Below are 14817 nucleotides of genomic sequence, written 5' to 3'. Positions count from 1 at the left end.
GAACCAATGAATGATGGGAAGATGCAAAACCACCGTGCAAACGTACAATGATGAATGCTTATTGTCAGATAAACTACCCACCAACAGATCACAATGAACACTCAATAAATAAAGGCTGGGCATATTCTCACCTCCATGTAAGCTTTGTGCAATAAAGCTCAATGAAGAGGTCATCTGCAGGAGACCAGCAACTGCTAAGAGGAAAGGCCAGGATCTCAATCAGCTTGCTGTCAATCAGCCTGATTGTACACACTAATACTGATGCTCCCGTCTTGACCAAAACATTGAAAAATTTCTTTCAGTTCCCAAAGCAGAACATTCTGTTTGCTCCTTAAGAAGTTAAAAGTTGATGCATCTCAAGGGGTTGAATAACACAACCCAATATTGGCAAAGGGGCAAGCACTGCTCGCAGATGAAAACAGGAGGCTTTCGCAAGAGCTACCCAAGTGTCTTATGCCCTGCTTGGAAGCTGAAAGAAGCCTCTTGGGTCCAAATCACATCTACTGGCAGACAGGGCAACGTTCCTGGTCAATTCTCCTCAATCCTTCAGTGGTGTTTTACTTGTCTTTTGGTTATTCTGCTCCTACTTGCAGGGTTGGTACCAGAGAATATTGTGGGGGGACTCATGCCCTTTCCCTTTCTGCTTGGGGTTCGAGTCTGTCCCCACATTCTGTTCAACCTCTGTATGAAGCCCCTGGGAGCTGGGCTGCAGCTCTCTCGCTTGCTCTTCATTTCACCCGAACCAGAAGATTCTGTGCAGCTGCTGGACAGATGCCTGGATGCCATGGTGGACTGGGTGAAGGTCAATAAACAGAGCTTTAATTCTGACAAGACAGAGATACGGTGAGTAGGTGGTTCTCAACTTTAGGAATTAGGGAGATGGGTTATTATGGATGTGGCTGCACTCCCTTTCAAAGAACGGATGTGGCTTGTGGGTTTCTCCTCGATTCAAAGCTGTTGCAGGTGACCTCAGTGGTAAGGAGTGCCTCTGCCCAACTCTGGCTGTTCTGCCAACTCTGGCCATTCCTGGACCAGGATAGCCTGTTTATCCATGCTCTAATAATTGGATCTCTCACAACTGGATGGATGCAACATCCTGTACATGGGCTACACCTGAAGATGGTCCTGAAGATACAGCTGATACATAATATGACTGCCCAGCTGTTAAATGAGGGGCAGTTAGAGGAGGTTCTTAAAACACCACTGGTTGCCTGTGAGCTACTGGGCTCAATTCAAGGGGTTGGTACTAGTACAGCAGTTCCCAAACTTGTGTCTGCAGCTGTTTTTGGACTACAAATCTCATCATCCCTAGTTCGCAGGACCAGTGGTCAAGGATGATGGGGACTGTAGTCCAAAAACAGCTGGAGACCCAAGTTGGGGAAATCCTGTACTAGTATAACTACCCATAACCTAAGTTCTTAAATGAGTATCTCCCACAATACCAAGCGGCCCATGCTTTGAGATTGACCAGAGAGGCCCTGCTCATAATCCACCCATAGCCCAAGGTGCAGTGACGATGGCTGGAAGTGGCTCTCCAGGATTTTGTGCAGGATTCTTGCTCAGCCCTAGCTGGAGATTCTGCTGATTTAACCGGGGACCTTTTGCATGCAAGAGCACTGAGCTATAGCCATTCCCATCATCAACTGATCCATGTAATCCAGAAAGCAAGAGATCTGCTGTAGAACACCCACAGAAGCAGGTTTTCAGACAGCTTCTATAGGAGAAGGGGAAAAGAAAAGCACTGAGTCAGTAGCAGCTAACTTGACCCGAGGGAAATTCCTTTCTGACCCAAAATGTAATGATCAAACAGACCTTGAATGTCAGCAAAACCTATTAACCAGGCATCTTCAAAGGAAATTATACTGGTGCTTAAGTCTGTAAGGGTAAACATTTCCATTTATCACATAGGGCAGATCAGGATAATTTTTTTCTCTCCACTGGTGACCACAGGGAGATATATCAGGGGCATAAGGCTAAAGTGATCTTGCACAAGGCATTGCTAATAATTTTCATGAACCTCGTTCCCCAAGTCTTTGTTCATTTATATCTTTAAATCCTAATTCGGGAATTGTCAGCTCTTCATTTTTCTTGATTCTTTTTATATCCAACTCTTCCTCCAAGCAGCAGAGATATGTATGTGGTTCGTCACAGCAGCAGGCTAAGATGAGAACTCTAAGTTACTGAGAGAAGGCTCCAATCTATAAAGTCAGAAGGCTCCTCAGAAGAGATGGAGATAATGTTAGACACTAAGAGGAAAAGTGGCATACTCCAGAGACCCAGGTATTCTTCATCCACTTTTCATAACTTTGAAGGGATTCTATTCACACCTCCAAGATGCCCCTATGAAGCCCTAAAGTTGTACCTGAGAGTATAACCACACCACACATTTAAAGGACGTTTATACTATACTACCAAAGAATCCTGGAAGCTGAAGTTTACACCTAGCAGAGCTACAATTCTCAACACCCTTAACAAACTACAGTTCCCAGGGTTCTTTGGGGGAAGCCATGTGCTTTAAGTGTACAGTGGTACCTCGGGTTACAAACACCACGGGTTACAAACACTTCGGGTTACAAACTCCGCTAACCCAGAAGTAGTACCTCAGGTTAAGAACTTTACCTCAGGATGAGAACAGAAATTGTGCGCGGCAGCGGCAGCGGCAGCGGGAGGCCCCATTAGCTAAAGTGGTACCTCAGGTTAGGAATGGTTTCAGGTTAAGTACGGATCTCTGGAACGAATTAAGTTTGTAACCAGGGGTACCACTGTATGGTGTGGATGTGACTTTTTTGATCTAGTGTTTGAATTAGGGATGAATAACTTCAAGTTCCTCCACTATTTTGTGAAAGGGATTCAAGCATCTACCGGAACTTTAGGTTTGTGCAATTAAAGTGGATTAAAGCACTCCTTTGCCCTAACACAACAAATCCACTTTAAAAAACCAAGCAACTTTTTGCTGTCATAGGAAATGCACCGAAAAGTATGGGATGAGTGAATGATTAACAGGAAGAAGTGTAAACACACCACAAACAAATCAGGATGAAAGCTCATCGTCTAACTGCTCTGTAAACAAATCAGAACAAATGCTCAATGAAGAATGGATATAGTCTAACCACCACAGTAAGCTTTGTGCAAACAAATCAGGATGAATGCTGGATAAACAGATTGGCTGGAGGAGCCCTTCTTCTTTCTGAAGAGATATTCAATCCTTGTCTACGTTTATATTAATTTTGGTACTTCCTAAGCTTAAGGCCTATATTGCTATGGAATCCATGGACCTGGACATAGCAGCTAGATGTATTACATAGAACCCTACCCATAAATATAACATTAAGGTATAGAAAAGTTCTGTCTTGTAACTTATCCATCCCTTACTAATGTAACTGAGAGCCAAGCAAAATTGTCCCTAAAGCCAGATTCAACCTACAGGCCACCAGTTGGCCATTGCAAATATGGGAGTAGTTGGCCTGGTCTTACGTATCCTTGGAAGTTCTTGCTATGTTCAGTGATGCTTAGATGTGCAACATCAGACAATGAAATAGCTACAACAATGTAGATGCATCCTCTGTTCTCATGATAAATGGGTCACAGTTCCAACCTTCCAGAAATCTTTGGTCTCTTAAGGTAACAACGTATTGGTCAGCTGCTGGTTTCAGATACTGCTGTTATTCTTTGGGCAGAATCACTATCAAGTGTATTTTATGGGTTGCTTGCAGGAAACCGGCATCTTCTAAAATACTAGAACACAGCTGTTCTGTCACCGTTAGGTTTAGAAGCCTTTCATGAAAAAGGATCTGATAAAACATTTCTTTTAGATGGTGACAGTGTCTTTATTGAGACTGCACAGTGCTTTGAGGGGGGGGGGGAGCCTAGGTGTGCAGACCAGAAAGAGGAAACTGCAGCAAATTTGTGCAGCAAGAAAGGGAAGGGCAGGAAAGCCTTAGAAAGCTGTAGCTGTGACAACTGTAAGCCTGGTTTTGTGCTAGCATGTCTGCTCCTTAAGTACAGTGGTACCTCGCAAGACGAATGCCTCGCAAGACGAAAAACTCGCTAGACGAAAGGGTTTTGCGTTTTTTGAGTCGTTCCGCAAGACGAATTTCCCTATGGGCTTGCTTTGCAAGACGAAACGTCTTGCGAGTTTGTTTCCTTTTTCTTAAAGCCGCTAAGCCGTTAATAGCCGCTAAGCCGTTAATAGCCGCTAAGCCGCTAATAGCCGTGCTTCGCAAGACGACAAAACTGCAAGACGAAGAGACTCACGGAATGGATTAATTTCGTCTTGCGAGGCACCACTGTAGTTTGAAAATGAGTGCACAAAGGCAACTTCAGGGTGTGGTAACAAATCAACTTAGCCTGACTGTTTCATTGGGGCCCTTTGAGCAATGCATATTTATGAGCTAAACAACCCTAAAAAACCATTGAGAAGAATTGCTGATTGGTCATTGGAAATCTTATCCAAGCTAAGCATTGTGCTTAAACCTATCATAGCGACAGCTGCATAGACACGGTTTAGAAGCTGGCAGACTTATGTGTGTTCATGCAAGTCGAGTTAACATTGTGCTTGCTGGAAAACGCCTTACCTTGTATTAATTGTTTTGCTACTGGCTAGCTCAAGATGAGGGTGAAGATTTACACCTATTTTGGCTCCTTTTGTGTGGAATGCCATCTCCCAGCTGCTTTAGGTTACTCATATAATTTTACTACTTGAGGGCTGCAGTTATCGGTCTTATGTATCCTATTTATCAATGAAGACCAGTTCCCAAGCAAAAATCTGCATCGCTATCGTACGGTCAACACTCCGCATAAGACCCTCTTTTTTGTCACAGTGCCTAAAAACACACTGACCAGACAATTGGGTTGTGGCAGCTGATTTGATATAAATCAGAACTGTTACGCACACCTTGCACTCACAGTATGTTCTGTAGGTACATGTTGTTTCTTACAGGACGGCAAGTTCTAACTTTGCAGCTTTTTAAATATGTGCAGCCCTGGTCCACCAACCTGGAGTTGTCTTGATCTAACTGAAGATAATTCCATTAACTTTAAACTATTGCAAACCTACGCATACTTATTTGGAACGGAATACAAAAGAATGTGAGAGCAGTTGGGTTGCATCAGACCAAAGGCCTATCTATTCTATCTGGTCCCACAATAGGACTACTAGGTGCAAATGGGAAACTCTCAAGGAGGACGCCAAATGCAACAGCACACTTCAGCCCTTGTTTCCCAGCATATTGCCTCTGGTACTAGTGGCAATATAAAGCCACCATTCCTAGTAGCCATTGATACGACTTACCTTCCATAAATTTGTCTAATCACCTTTGACAGCTGTCCAATTTGACAGCTACCATTACATCCTGCAGCAAATAATTTAACTTATCTGTATGCTACATGAAAAAGTAATATTTTTTTTTTTGCAGTCCTCAATCTCCCCAACATTTAGTTTCATTGGATGATCCCATGTTCCAGAAATAGGAGAGGGAGATTTCCCCCCCTCCCCATCCGTTTTCTCCACACTTTTACAGATCTCAGCCACACACCCCTTCGTTTACTTCACTTTTTTCTTAGTTAAAAAAGTACCAAGCGTTGTAACTTTTCCTCATAGGGTAGTTATGTTCAGGCAGGACTGGACTGGGCTGAGGATCAGAGTGGAAATTTGCAATTGCTCCTTTCTTGGTTTACTCCTTGGTAAACAACAACTACGACAAGCCTCAAAGGTAAACACATGCATAATTCCTTCCAAGCTCAGGGCCTCCAACTTTAAACTTGACGATACACACAAGGTGTATTAAATATCTATTTACTATGTATAGTTTCTATGTGTCTGCTTACATCAGGGTAACAGTCGCCCAGAGGTGGGAAGTGAAACCGTGCTGCCCCAGAGGGGTCAAGGCTGGTTATGGCCTCCTGCATTGGCCTGGGTTCTGCGGCATGCTCAGATACCCTCTTGTTTTGATTAATACCTCATACAATCCAGGGACCGAGACCTGCTATTTGAAACAAACTCTTGCTCAAACGTCACCTTACTTGCTTGCTTTCCCAGCCACCTCAACTCACCCCTAAGATGCTATTCCACCACCTTAGCACATTCCCACTGAGGGTGTGTGTTACAAACTGCTTCCCATTCATGGGAGGAAGGAAGACTAAATATCTAATAAACATATCCTCTCCTAGCTTCTTTAGGCACCCTACAATTCAGATAACCCCCTTCTGACTTTTCTGAGGGCATTTCGCTTTGCTCGCTATCCCTTACCCCACCCATCCCGCTGAGTGACCCTAATAAGGCCACTTCCTTGAACCCACCTAAGCTGCCTATTGCAGGTCTGCAGGTCTGTCCTACCTGGTTGGCTCCCCTCTTTCTACCGGGGTCCTCAGGTTTCCTCGAACTCCAGGCACACCCATTCCCCTCCCCTCCTTTTCTCCCCACCCCGCCCGCCTTCACGACCCCCTCCCCGCCGAGGGCAGCGCACCGCTTGGGACGGGGCACGCGCCCTCCCCCCTCCCGCCCCATTCCTTTCTCTCTCCCTCCCGCTTCCTCCCCCAAACTCGCACCCCCAGGTGCTCCCTCCGCCTCTCCCCGGGGTGGGCGTGGCCGTGCTGCTGGCTGCGCCCCACCCCTTTTCTCTCTTTCTCTCTCTGCCTGAGAGAGAGAGAGAGAGAGAGAGAGAGAGAGAGAGAGAGAGACTCCTTGGCGCGGAGCAGCGACAGCAGCCGTGACCTCCGACCCCGCCCTCCGCCAGCCAATAAGAGCGCAGCTCGTCTCCGAACCCAAAATTTCCACGTCGGCAAAAGTCAAGATGGAGCGGGGCTCGCGGGAGCCGGGCGCGAGCGAGCGAGCAGCGGCAGCAGGAGCAGGATGAGGAGGAAAGGGAGAGCGGCAGGCGGCGGCGAGGCGGAGGAGGACGGAGGGAGGCAGGCAGGCAGGCAGCGGGGTGGGGTGCGGTGCGGTGCGGTGCAGGCAAGCAAGCAAGCAAGCAAGCAAGCAGGAGGAAGAGGCGGCGGCGGCTGCTGCTGCCGCCGTTGCAACCCCGGAGTGGGAAGTGGGGGCGCTGCCTCCGCCAGCAGCTGCGGCCAAGATGCGCCGCCGCTCGGCGCTACACCAGCCCCTTCCCCTCACTCCCGCGCTGGGGTTTGTGTATGGGGGGGAGGGACGACGCCCGGCCCTTCCCTCCCTCCCTTTTTGCACCGGGGGCCGCTGCAGCTGGCAAGGACCTGTTGCATTGGGAGCTGCTCCAGGTGCAAAAGGGGGCGAGGTGTGTGTTGGGGGGGGCACACGACGGAATTGCTTGCCATGTCGACGCCGCCTCCTCTGCACCTTCGCATGGCTGGGGGGGGGGGGGGCGGCGGCTCGCTTCCCTCTTGCACGGGCAGGGCTCTCTTGCCTGCGACGCCGCCTCCGCTTCGCCGTGCATGCTCGCAGCCGGGCTGGGTGGGTGGGTGGCGGAGGCTGCTGCCTTCGGGGGCGTCGCGCCCGGGCTCGTGCATATCCGGATCCGTTCGCGGAACAAGACAGGTGGGCTTCCCCCCTCCCAGGACCAGGCTGCAGAACCTTGCATATAAGGGGGTTGGTTTCTCTCGGGCGTCGCTTGGTGCAAAGAGGGTGTTTTAATGCTCCGGGTGGGTGTGTTGTGGGGCAGCATTGGTAAGCTTGCATGTGCAGCGTGTGCATTGTACATGGACGATATATGTAGACGTGGCCTTCTGTGATCTTCCCTAGTAGCGCTTTGCTGCCTCCACCCTTTTTTTTAAGGCAGTCCCTGTAATAGGTGCCTGGTGTCCTGTCTTCAGCATATGGGGAATGGGCTTTGCCCCTGCCTTGTCATCTTTTGTTTTCCAGCTGCCCCTTATTCCTCAGCTGGTTGGGGGGGGGAGTAAGCTGCCAACCTGGGCTGTGCTTTAAAGGAAGCTTTCCCCCTCCCCCAATGGTGCCAAGTTGAAGAGTACCTAAGGATAGGCCCCTGCTTGCAGCTGGGAATCCAGCTGGTGACAAATTCCTTTCTCTCTGTGGTTTTCAGATCTGTTTCTTGGGACCCCCCAAACTGGAATATGCTATCTAGGAACAGGAGCCTGCTAAATACCAAGTTCTGGCTTCTTGGGTTACCTAATTGTATATGTGGCTTGCTTGTTGTCTTAACCGCATCTCTTAATTCCTTCATCCTCCTCTTATTTGGCAAGAAAAGGATGCCTTGCAGTTGACGAAACTCCCTTTAGTGGAGAAAAAGAAGATTTGGCCTTTGGAAGCAAAGTTCTGTGACACTCAGACTCTGATTATGATAGAAGTCAGTGCACTACAGAACTTTGTCTCCAGGGGCTGCAGCAGCCAAGGAGTTAATGCAGCACTCCTGAAACCCAGGTGGACACGTCACTACAAGCTGCTTCCAACAGGGTGGGATGGGAGGGCTTGAAAGCAAATGGGCTGGAAGAGGTGGCACTACTCAGAGTGGTTATGCAAAAGCACCAGACTGTATGCCTGTGTTTAAATAAAGCCTTTGCTCTTTTGAAGATTGTGGCCTCCTAGTTTCTGAAAGCTGAAATAGCACAACATCTGGATATTTAAATGTGCTGTTTTACTGAATGGGGAAAGGTGAATGATACGCTGAGACTAGCTGAGAGCTCTCTTAATGTCACAATAAAGTTGGTTTTTAAGGTGCCACAATGTAAATGCTAATAACTGTGCTGGCAGTTGTGTTCTGTAAAATAACCTGTTTTTTCTAAATGCCACTGTAAAAATTGCTTTGCTAAATATACTAATATTCTAAAGGAACTAACAGTAGCCTTTCTTACCTAGTCTTTGAACTTGTCATGTAGTTCAGATACTAGGTAATAAAGGCTACAGGCAGTGCACCACTTTGATGGGGCTTGAATAGTTTCTGTAGCACTACCTAAGCTACACTCCTAGACTCACTTGGAAGTAAGTTGCATAGAACTTGGTGAAACTTAGATTCATAGGTTGGATCATGCCACAAGTTCATTATGCTTGCTATTTTTCTGGAATACTTAACATGTACCAGATTTTTGCTTTCTTAACATCACCCCTTAATTGTAAGAAGGTTTTTTAAAGAGTAAAATTTAATATGAAAGCTTTTGTTCAGGGTATAGTGGTATGTTGCCACATATTAGACTTGTTGGAGTAGGTATTGCTGTCTTATAGTAAAAGGGCTTTGGAAAATTGATCAGGGTCTAAATCAGGTAACATTTTTTTCTTTTATAGACAGAATATATTTGAAGAGTGTAATATCTGTAAAATTCAAAATCCTTTTTTAATAAAGGTAAACGTTTTAGTAAGAACACAACTGATAGTGTGCCTGAATGGAAGCTGTAGTAATACGTTATTGAAAATACAATTAAGCATGTTAACCACTAGACACTTTGGCTGAAAGATTTTTTCCTCAAACTTTAGTATAACGTTAACCTAAAATGTTAGTTCTGAAACGAAACATGTCCTTAAGACTTAAGTTTTTCCATAATTAAGCAACCTTTCACTTCCAACGTGGAGACTTACTGAGATTTGGCAATAGCAAAAGTAGTTACTCTGTCAGCCAAGCTGGGGGGAGGGTAAAGTAATTTTTAGCCATAATAGAAAACTTTACTGACCCTGACCCTTTTCCATCTGCAAGACCGTCTTTTATAGCCCGTTTCATGCAAACTTTGGTAGAGGGGATGTTGGAGACTTACTTTTGCTGAATATCTCTACACCAATTGTTTTCTGCTTTGAAACTTTTTTCAGAGGAGCAGCAATGTTTGTTTTTACTGCACCAAACAGTATTGTGTTGCCTTAAAGATTTACAAACTCATTTTGGCACAAGCTTCCCTGGGGCTACAGTCCACTTCTTCAGATGATGCTGTGAGGATCTGTGCACATGGTTCAGGGATGGCGGGCTTATATACCATCCCTGCAACCCAGGATGTTGCAGGTGGGTTCATGTGGACTGTAATCCAAAAAACCCTATGCCAACAGTTTATTGCTTAGTACTTTAGGTGGTGCAAGACTTTTTGTTTATGCTTTGAGTGTGGCTTATATCAAATTTTGCAACATCTTGAAACATAAGACTATGTAGAAACACTTCTTACAATTAAAGTTCCACTATTTGCCTAACATCTGCTTCAAGCTCTTCGAATTCCAAAATGGGCACCCACTTCGACTCTTGCAATGGAAGCCTTGCTCAGAACCAGCAGCCCTCTATAAAATAGTGTAAGAACAAATGCAACATTTGAAGCAAGATCTCCAGCATTGAATCAGCTCCATAGATTTGATGCACTTTCAATGTTGCATTTAAGAGAACCTCCCATTTACTTTTTTGGGATAAGTGCAGGATGTGACTTTTGAACAGCGCTTAAAATCCTGACCTGGTAATTTGCTAGAAAACTCAGTTGTTTGCTTATGCCATTGCAGATGTTTTTAACAATAGCTCACACTATTGGGTGCTGCTTCCAGTTTTGGTGTGCATGTTGAAACCTTAAGTGTGTGTGTTTTACTTTCTCTAAACTGAACCTTCTAATGCATTTATTGGGTAACTTCAATAAAGCATGTGGAACTTGTCCTCTGGAGCAAGTGGTTTGAGGAGTGCAGCTTGCACCTCTCAAGCAGAACATTTTCCAGGCGCTGATCAACTGTGCAAACATGGTTTGGCCTTGTACTGGTGCAGCAGTTGGTAAAATGCATGTCATTCATCTGCTCCTTTCCCACAATGTGTTTACCTTAGCAGGTCATGTGGTACATTTGCCAGATTTAGAAATATGCTTAAAGGGGCATTTTGATTAAATGTTAATAGCAGGAAGCTGTTTGATCTTAAGGCAGACCTGGAAAAGCCTTGAAAACCAGCTCAAAATTTCGGTGGCATAATTTTAAAGGCATACCTTTTCTTAGAATAATCCAAAGATCTTGATAGTTTGCTAATTCAGTCTGCATCATGCAAGAATAATTCTCTGGTAATAACCAATCTGTTTTAAAGCATTTGATTTCCCACCGCAACCCCCCCCCCCCGATATCAGAACTAGATGCAAAGGGCCATTTTGCCTTTAAAAAACAAATAGCATGTCACTCCATTCTAAGGCACTTAGCAGATTTTGCATTACAGCTGCATCAAAATATTCCCCTTTCCTCAGAACGGTCCCCCCCCCCCCCCACTTTGGGTCATCTAATACCATGCTCCTTTTGGGCTTTCTCTGGTGCGTTTATCCAATGGATTTTAGCAGGACTTGCTTCGTGTAGGTATGCATGGTACCCATAAAAGCAAAACAGTACATAGCAATAATACATAGCATGTGGTGAAGTGCCCCCAGTGTTAGATGCGTTTCACATCCCTTATTGTATTGTAATCCTCACAAGCAGCCCTGTAAAGAAAGGCAAGCATTGTCCCCATGTGGTGGGTGTAAGTGGTTTTCCTAAGACCACTATTAATTGAATGGTAGAGCGATATTTCACTTGGGGACAATAGGATTTGTAGCTCAGTCTCTTGGCTGATATACCAGTGTTTGAAGACTTGTCTAGTTCTTTCTCCCTTTCCATGTGTGACAGCTCTGAGCTCATTTCACAGTTATACAGATTGTTATAGAACTATATAGTTTAGTGGCGCTTTGAGTTTAAAAAATAAACTGGTTTCTCTCCCAACCCCAGAATGCAATATCAAGTTGTGTTCGGAGTACCTTTTAAGTCAACAGTGCTTTGGACTGTGAAGCATCTAGCAACATTTGCAAGTCCTTTTACATTGTAGAAAGAGAACGACCACTATTAAAACAGCATATTTGGACACCTGAGAACTTAGTACGTAAAGTTTAATTGACAGCAAGCTTTGAATAGGGGCAGTGACTTGCTGGTGTGGTAGTAACAAAGTGGGCAGAGACCTAAGGTTGTATATCAGGTGTGGATGACCTTTGGCTTTCCAGATGTTGCAGAACTATAGCTCAACATCATAGGGATGCGGGTGGTGCTGTGGTCTAAACCACTGAGCCTCTTGGGCTTGCTGATCAGAAGGTCAGCTGTTTGAATCCCTGTGACTGGGTGAGCTCCCGCTGCTCTATCCCAGCTCCTGCCAACCTGGCAGTTCAAAAGCATGCCAGTGCAAGTAGATAAATAGGTGCCACTGCGGTGGGAAGGTAAATGGCATTTCCACGCACTCTGGTTTCCATCACACTATCCCATTGTGCCAGAAATGGTTTAGTCACACTGGCCACATGAGCCGGAAAGTTGTCTGTGGACAAACACCGGCTCCCTCGGCCTGAAAGCGAGATATGCACTTCAACTCCATAGTCACCTTTGACTGGACTTAACTGTCCAGGGGTCCTCTACCTTTACCTTACCACATCATCACTGGCCTTGTTTGCTGGGGCTGACTGGAGTTGTCCTTCAGCAACACCTGGAAAGCCAAAGGTCACCCCCTTATGGTGCCCAGCATTGTATTCGGCTGCTATTAAATACTTCTGAATTGTTTCTGCTAGTCCTGTACTGCAATTTTCTCCTGTGTTTTCCAACCATTCTCCATCAAAGGAGAAAAGAAATTGCATTTGGAAACTTATCAAACAAGCGAGGGAACGCTGGTGGTGAAATTATCCTGGTACTGGTGTAGGGTTTTTGTAGCACTTGCCTTCTGAGTGGGCAGAAGAGTTTTAGTGAGTCCTTTCATTCTATAATTTTTAACCAGTGGTCTGCGCTCTTCAGTCTTAGGTATTTCAATTAAAGCTCAAGGGAAGATTCCACGAGGTGGATCCTCCCATGAAACTTTCAAATCGGAAAGCTCAGGCAGCTTGGAAGGTTGCAGAGAGCGGGGGAAATGTTTACAGTGGTACCTCAGGTTAAGAACAGTTTCAGGTTAAGAACGGACCTCCAGAACGAATTAAGTTCTTAACTTGAGGTACCACTGTCTTGGAAGTAAAAACGCACCACCCTCGATCGCCTTACAGTAATAAGGTAAGTTTATAGTGCTGGACCCACTGAAATTCTCAAATGAGACGGAAAAATTAAAGCGCTTCTTTGCAACAGATTAAAACTCTTGAAAGATGTGGAGATTCTTCACAGCACTGATTTCTACAGTCACCGTTTTATGCTGTTGAGTATTGCCCAGCAAGTGTATCTAAAAATCTTATTTTGAGCAGTGGCGTAGCATGGGTTGTCAGCACCCGGGGCAAGGCAAGTAATTTGCGCCCCCTAACCCGTGGATTTGCGCCCCCTAACCCGTGGATTTGCACCCCCTAACCCTAACCCCCAGATGTTGCGCCCGGTGCGGCCGGGCCCCCCTGCACCCCCCACGCTACGCCACTGATTTTGAGTATGCAGCAACATTTTTTGAGTCGATTGTTAAATAGCCTTTTTTCCTTCATAAGTATTCAAAGTCAAACTGAGGTAAATAAGTGGCTGTTAAAAACTGGGAAAAGCAATTATTCCAAACTTTCTTAACACATTTAGAAATCTCTGCACTACTGTGGATTGAGTTTGTGAAACCTGTAGGCAATTTCTCATTCTGCGTTGAGATCACAAGCCTGAAAAGTATCTCATTGTGAAATGGGGTTTGAGCAGTACTATAAATAGGAGGAGGAGACAGTATTGGGAAAATCTGAGTGAATTTGGAAATGGCCATTGTTTTTGCTATTTTATGTGCAGAATTACATGGGACTTCTGCAATGTGGTATTTAAAAAATGTTGGTTCTGATCTAGAGAGCCGTAAATGTAAAGGAATCTGGGTATCTGAAGGAATAACTGCTCCCGTATGAACCTGCCTGTTCAGCTGAGGTCCTGCCCCGGGTGGCTCACCTTGAGAGGTGAGATAAGTTGGCTACGGGGTACAGATCCTTTTCGGTGGTGGCACCCAGATTGTGGCAGCACCGTCCCTAATCACACTTGCCAAGTGTATGGTTAGCATTTTGTAGGTGCCAGATGCAAACCAGATGATTGCCAAAGCTTTCATAGCATCTAAAACTAAGATTTGTTGAGAACATCCTTTGTGTACTTCTCTTTTCCATCTGCCTTTAGATCTGAACTGGTTGGAGAGCAGCATTCGTTTGATTAAACCATGTTTGCAATTTGGCACCCTGAGAATCTATCTTCACTTTTTCAGACTTCTGCTTGGTGTTTGCTCTTAATGCTTGATGCTCTTCTTTGATTTTATTCTGTTTTTTTAGTCTTTGACAATGGAATGTGTTAATGAGAGGGTTGGATGTTGTTGTTTTTTTAATGGTGTTGCATTGCCAAGTGATTTGAGGGCCCAGTTTGTCTGAAATGACAGGGCTAAGGGAGGATTCTAGTAGTCAAGAATAAAACTTAAATTATTTTGGGGGGTCCCTCCTCCATAAAATGCCAGTACAGTGGTACCTCAGCTTACATACGCTTCAGGTTACATATGCTTCAGGTTACAGACTCCGCTAACCCAGAAATAGTGCTTCAGGTTAAGAACTTTGCTTCAGGATGAGAACAGAAATCGTGCTCCGGTGGTGCGGCGGCAGCAGGAGGCCCCATAAGCTAAAGTGGTGTTTCAGGTTAAGTACAGACCTCCAGAACGAATTAAGTACTTAACCTGAGGTACCACTGTATCCGTTTTCCCCCTCTTTAAACATTACTATCCTATTCCTTTTCAATATTTGCTTCAAATTTTGAAGTAAATAAACTTTATCCAATTTGATTCTTCATCTACAGTGAGCGCAGTCTCTGTTGGCCTTTTTTATTTTATTTTGCAAAGATAACAAAGATAACAAGATAAAACAGCCCTGTGGCATTGACAATAAGAATATATCATCACTCCTAACATAAATGTATAGATTAATATTGACAGTCTAAATCAGTCATCCCCCAAACGCTGCCCTCCAGATGTTTTGGGACTACAATTCCCATTA

General features: G+C 45.1%; 1 long non-coding RNA gene across 2 annotated transcripts in view; it reads left to right on the top strand.

Annotated features, from left to right (window-relative positions):
* The first annotated feature begins 357 nt into the window (after window positions 1-357).
* LOC308459586 overlaps window positions 358-14817 on the top strand; it is a 51660-nt gene continuing 37200 nt past the window's right edge. For both annotated transcript variants that reach the window (XR_013978188.1, XR_013978189.1), the window contains exon 1: window positions 358-843. This is a non-coding gene — a long non-coding RNA (uncharacterized lncRNA). The remainder of the gene's footprint in view (window positions 844-14817) is intronic.

This window comes from Podarcis pityusensis, assembly GCF_964106645.2.
Source record: "Podarcis pityusensis genome assembly, chromosome: 12".
Taxonomy (NCBI): domain Eukaryota; kingdom Metazoa; phylum Chordata; class Lepidosauria; order Squamata; family Lacertidae; genus Podarcis; species Podarcis pityusensis.
Note: the sequence above shows the minus strand (reverse complement) of the source record. Positions and strands in the feature narration are given on the sequence as shown.